General features: G+C 43.4%; 1 long non-coding RNA gene across 1 annotated transcript; it reads right to left on the reverse strand.

The window, feature by feature from the left end:
• Nucleotides 1–706: 706 nt before the first annotated feature.
• LOC132154147 (uncharacterized) lies at nucleotides 707–4,093 on the reverse strand. The gene is made up of 3 exons (XR_009437085.1): nucleotides 3,894–4,093; nucleotides 3,657–3,774; nucleotides 707–1,040 (listed from the first exon to the last, which is right to left on the reverse strand). It is a non-coding gene; the product is annotated as an uncharacterized LOC132154147 (long non-coding RNA).
• Nucleotides 4,094–5,715: the final 1,622 nt, after the last annotated feature.

Consider the following 5,715-nt stretch of genomic DNA (forward strand, 5'->3'; position numbering starts at 1 on the left):
ATGGTTTATTAATAAAAGTGCGACTAATAGTTCGACTATATGCTTAAAATGAACCACTTCTAGTCAACCAGAAAAATCTTTATTCAAGGGCAATCCTATATGGACTAATTGTTTATGAGAAGCATATATAAGAGGCTGACAATTAGCTGAATACATAGCCTACTTGTTTAATTTGTGACACTTATCCGGCATTTTAAAATCTTTATTTGAATGTGGCAATTAACATTTTTATTTGAATATGGCAACATAATATTGTGCTCTGCAATATTTCTATGAATAAATCTCAGACTTATTCATAGAATAATCTATGAATAAATCTCAGACTATCAGCCAATCATTGTGTGCATAGTTAGTAAGCATGCTGACATCATCCATAGCAATGAGGCCAAACCCGCCCTTACTCTTAGCTTAAGACTTTTGTCTTTTGCTCAGTAAAATTTTGTCTCAGCATGTTTGTAAATAGGTTTTAAGAAAAAACTCTTAGTTAAAAACTTTTACTGCTATTCAGGAAAACTCTTAATGGTAAAATAAAATGTTTTGTGAATACGAGCCCAGATCTTTTATTATGTCTATACATAAAGTAATATAAATTAATACGGCCAATTATTTTTGTTTACTTACATTGATTTTAAATTAAGTAAATTAAGAAAAGGCAATGTACAAAGTAGAACTTATTGCACCAAGCACGAATACAAATATGACAATGTGATTGAAACCACACTGCTGATTTTCCAATAACATCACCTTATTCATTTATTAGACTTAGAAGTTATTCAGCTATCCTAGTATTATCAGTATACAGACATAAAAAGTTGGCCAAGCTTTTCCAACAGATGTTTTAAGGTTGTTTGACGCAAAAGTGTTTGGATTGTTCCTTCTTTAAACAAAAGTAATTATTGGTGTTGGAGTCTTTTATTCTTATGATGGCAAACTCTCTCTCGTCTGTAGTTTTTTGTCTTCTGTTCAAGTTCTGTATGTAATCCTGGACCCAGTCTTCTACTGGAGAGGAGCAAATTTTGTTGTTCGCCACAGTTATGAATCTGTAAATGTCACGGCTTACGCTGCTGGAAGGAACACGGAGCCGCAGGATAAACGAAACAAGGCTTTATTAAATCAAACATAGGCAAGGTAAGTAGCAAATAACTGGTGGCAAGTGGCAAGTGGCAAGTTAGAAGTAACAAGTAACAAGTGACAAGTGACAAGTAACAAATGGACAAGTGGACAAGTGACTAGTAACGAGTAGACCCGACAAAACAGAACTGAAAGGACAAGGCTTTTATACAAGGGATAATAGGGAAAACACAGGTGGATGGAATGACTAAATTAACAGGGACATGGAACACATGCGGAAATGACTAGACACACCTGGGAACTAATCAAACCACATAGAGACAGAAACTGGGTCACAGGGGCAAAAACACACAAAATGAGTCCAGGTGTGTGACAGTACTCCCCCCTCCCGGTAGGTGCGTCCTCGCACCGTAGAAACAACAAAGGGAGGCGTGGGTGGGAACTTGGGAGGAGGTTCCGGTGGAGGACAGCCTCCCAGGAGGGGGCCAGCAGACAGGGACTACAGAGGAAGGAGCCGGGGAGGAGATGACGGAGGGAGGAGCCAGGGAGGTGACAGGAAGGATCTGAAGCAGGAGGTACCCAGCAGGACCCAGGCCACAGCCATAACGGCCCAAGGTGGGGCCGACGGTGGAAGGAGCCATGGAGGAGGAATGGTCACCGACTCCAGGGACTCGACCCACGGCAACGGAGCAAGTGGAGGAGGAGCCCGAGGCGGAGACGGAGAGCCGAAGAGCCAGGGTGACGGGGAGGAGCCGGAGGTCCTAGGCGGAACTGATGGCTCTGGTGACTGACGCGGCGATGTGGATCCGGAAGGCCGCGGTGAGGCCAGAGTGACTGAGGACTGAGGTGTAGCCGAGGGGATGAAGGAGCCTGACGGAGCCGGAGGGACGGAGGGATGAGGCGAAGCCAGAGGAGTGGAGTCCCGAGGCATAGGATGGACAACGCCAGACCAAGGCGGAGCCGGAGGGACGAGGGAGCCAGGCAGAGCATGTGGACTGCCGGGCCACGGCGGAGAGGAAGGAGCTAGGAGCCATGGTGGAGCCGACGGGTCAACGGGCCGAGGCGGAGTCCAGGCCTCAGAGGCTGGAGGCGGAGGTGAGGGAGACGCCGACCAAGGCGTCGCTGGAGGATGGCGGTCCCGCTGAGCTCGCACCACAATGATGGTAGGCTGAGGGCGAGCAGAGAGGCAGCCAGACGACAGCGGAGGAGGAGGCAGGAGTGGGTGGGAGGGTGGGAATTTTGGAGGAGCAGGCATTGGAGTAAGCTCTGGGGCTGGAGCCCGTCCTGGGCTTAACGGAGGATCAGGAGCCCGTCCTGGGCTTAACGGAGGATCAGGAGCCCGTCCTGGGCTTAACGGGGGTTCAGGAGCCCGTCCTGGGCTTAACGGGGGTTCAGGAGCCCGTCCTCGGCTTAACGGGGGATCAGGAGCCCGTCCTGGGCTTAACGGAAGATCAGGAGCCCTTCCTTGGCTTAACGGAAGATCAGGAGCCCGTCCTGGGCTTAACGGAAGATCAGGAGATCGTCCTGGGCTTAACAGAGGATCAGGAGCCCGTCCATTTGGCGCTCCACATTTTGCTCCCTCGTGGTGGGCAGTGTCGCCGGCTCTCGCACCTGGTCTGACGGGTTGCTCTCTGGCTCTCCGTCATCGGTGGGCTCGGGCTTATGCCTCGTACCGTGGGGAGATTGTAGGCTGGGCTCTGGGTCCAGAGTGGACCTGGCGAGATCCTCCATTGGGCCGACCGTGAGAGGTGACCCATTTCTCACCAGATTCCACTCTATGAATGCGGCGAAATCCTCCCGAGGACCATCTTCGGGCGACAACGCTCGTGGTCCGGGTAGCTGGTGGCATTAGCTATCAAGAGAAACCGTCTGGTATGGTCCTTGAGAGACAGTCCCTCCTGCTCCAGCAGGAGGAGGAGGTATTCGGGGCGATAGAGGGGATCCATGACACACTACGGAAAGAAAAAGACTGTGAAAAAACGGAAAACAAAACGGAGGGAAAACACGCAGTTTTTAACTTTTTAGGTCGGGTCTTCTGTCACGGCTTACGCTGCTGGAAGGAACACGGAGCCGCAGGATAAACGAAACAAGGCTTTATTATATCAAACATAGGCAAGGTAAGTAGCAAATAACTGGTGGCAAGTGGCAAGTGGCAAGTGGCAAGTGGCAAGTTGCAAGTAACATGTAACAAGTGACAAGTGGCAAGTGACAAGTAACAAATGGACAAGTGGACAAGTAACTAGTAACGAGTAGACCCGACAAAACAGAACTGAAAGGACAAGGCTTTTATACAAGGGATAATAGGGAAAACACAGGTGGATGGAATGACTAAATTAACAGGGACATGGAACACATGCGGAAATGACTAGACACACCTGGGAACTAATCAAACCACATAGAGACAGAAACTGGGTCACAGGGGCAAAAACACAAAATGAGTCCAGGTGTGTGACAGTAAATAAATTGTATATATAAATATTTTAATATTTTTTAATATTTATATAATGACAACAAAATGTTATGGTGTCCATATAAATTTGGAGGGATAAAAAAAAAAAAGAATTAGATTTGAGTCCTAAACTCACAGCACAGCTCTGACAGAGCAAAGGGGTGTTTCTTGGACTCTGTAGTCCACAATTTCATGAAACGCTGGTTTATCTTTAGTTACTGCTAAGCAGCAGTCCATGGTCGCAGATGATGTGACTGTAATAAAACCAAGACTTATTATTTATAAAGCATTGTTTTCATGTCAGTATGAGCCTACAAACTCTCTCTCTCTCTCTCTCTCTCTCTCAAAAAAACAACAACAACATATCACCAACTTCTAAATGTTACTGTTTCACCTGTCTTGCGTGTTGTTGCAGTACTCAGAGAGGATTCTGGGCTGTCTTTGGACACTGAAGTTGGTTTAATGGTTGTTTTGCTTGTCTCTGGTTCAGATGTTTTGATTCTTGTTCTCCCATCCACTATCGCCTTTGCTTTTTTAGCCCAGATGTTGTCTGGATCTGAACATATAGTTATGTTTTTTTGGTGTAGAATCTGAACATTAAGAATAAGAATAATACAGGATTATACAATATTATAATACAGAATAATACAGTACTGAACACAAGAATAACACTTGACGTTTTAGCTCACATTCTTTAAGTACACAATTATTACCATGTCTGTGTAAAACTTCAAATTGGTATACATTAAAATAACTCTGAACTTGCCTTACAGCTCTTCCAGGACATAGATTTGTATTTTGTATGTCATAATACAAAATTTCATCAACTGGTATTCTGGTGTTTGTCACAGTATTACAGCAGTCAACTGGATGTCCATCACCTGTTGAAGAAGAACATCATCATACAGCACAGCTATGTAATGTCAGCTTAACTTCTCTACATTTCAGGTGAGTGAAAGTTACTATAGCCAGATGTTTTGATAGTCGTCACTATTGGTGTAACAGGTGTACTCGTGCTGCTTTCTGTCTCTGTTCCTGTTTTGTTTGTTGTAGTTCTGGTTGAGATCAGGTTTGTTGCACTTGTATGACTTATAAGCTCTTCATAAGGTTTCAGAGGGTTCCTTTTGTCCTTCACATGATTTATTGCTTTCTTAGCCCAACCGTCATTTGGATCTGAACAAATAGTTTTGTTTCTCTTGGTGTGAAATCTGTTAGGGGGGAATTGATTAACTGTCAATATTTAATTATCCACCATTTACTGAATTTGTGTAAAAATTTTATTGTAATAGATAATAACTTTGAACTTGCCTTACTGCTTTGATAGGACATGGTGCAGTTTGCATAAAATAATTCACAATATTTTCAGCTCACCCCTAAACCATCTCGATTGGGTTCAGGTCTGGTGACTGTGGAGGCCAGGTCATCTGGCGCAGCACCCCATCACTCTCCTTCTTGGTCAAATAGCCCTTGATGCCTTCAGTGTGACTCTACAATTTTCATAGTCATGAAAATAAAGAAAACTCTTTGAATGAGAAGGTGTCCAAACTTTTGGTCTGTACTGTATATATATATATTTATTTATTTCTTTTTATTTTTTCTGTTTCTTTTGTTCTGTTCAAGTACTGCGTAATCCTGGACCCGACTCTTCTTTGGGGGGAAAGCAAACTTTTGGTCTTCATAATTGTGAATCTGTATATGTGGTGAATTTAATAAGCAAATATAGACAATGCATGCACACACACACACGGACACACAGACACACACACACACACACCGTATATATGTATATATGTACATACATACAGTTTTGGTCCAAATTTTACAGACACCTTGCAGAATCTGCAAAATGTTTATTTTATCAAAATAAGAGGGATCATACAAATGCATGTTATAGTTTATGTAGTACTGCATCAAATAAGATATTTCACAAAAAAGACTATATAGTCCACAAGAGAAAATAATAGTTACATTTATAAATATTACCCCGTTCAAAAGTTTAAATACACTTGATTCTCAATACTGTGTTGTTACCTGAATAAGCCATTTTTTTCATGATGGTTGTTCATGAGTCTCTTGTTTGTCTTGAACAGTTAAACTGCTTGCTGTTCTTCAGAAAAATCCTTCAGGTCCCACAAATTATTTGTTTTTCAAGCATCTTTTGCATATTTGTCAGCCACTACTTTCTTACCTAAGAA

Source organism: Carassius carassius, chromosome 12 (assembly GCF_963082965.1).
Source record: "Carassius carassius chromosome 12, fCarCar2.1, whole genome shotgun sequence".
In the NCBI taxonomy this organism is placed as follows: Eukaryota; Metazoa; Chordata; class Actinopteri; order Cypriniformes; family Cyprinidae; genus Carassius; species Carassius carassius.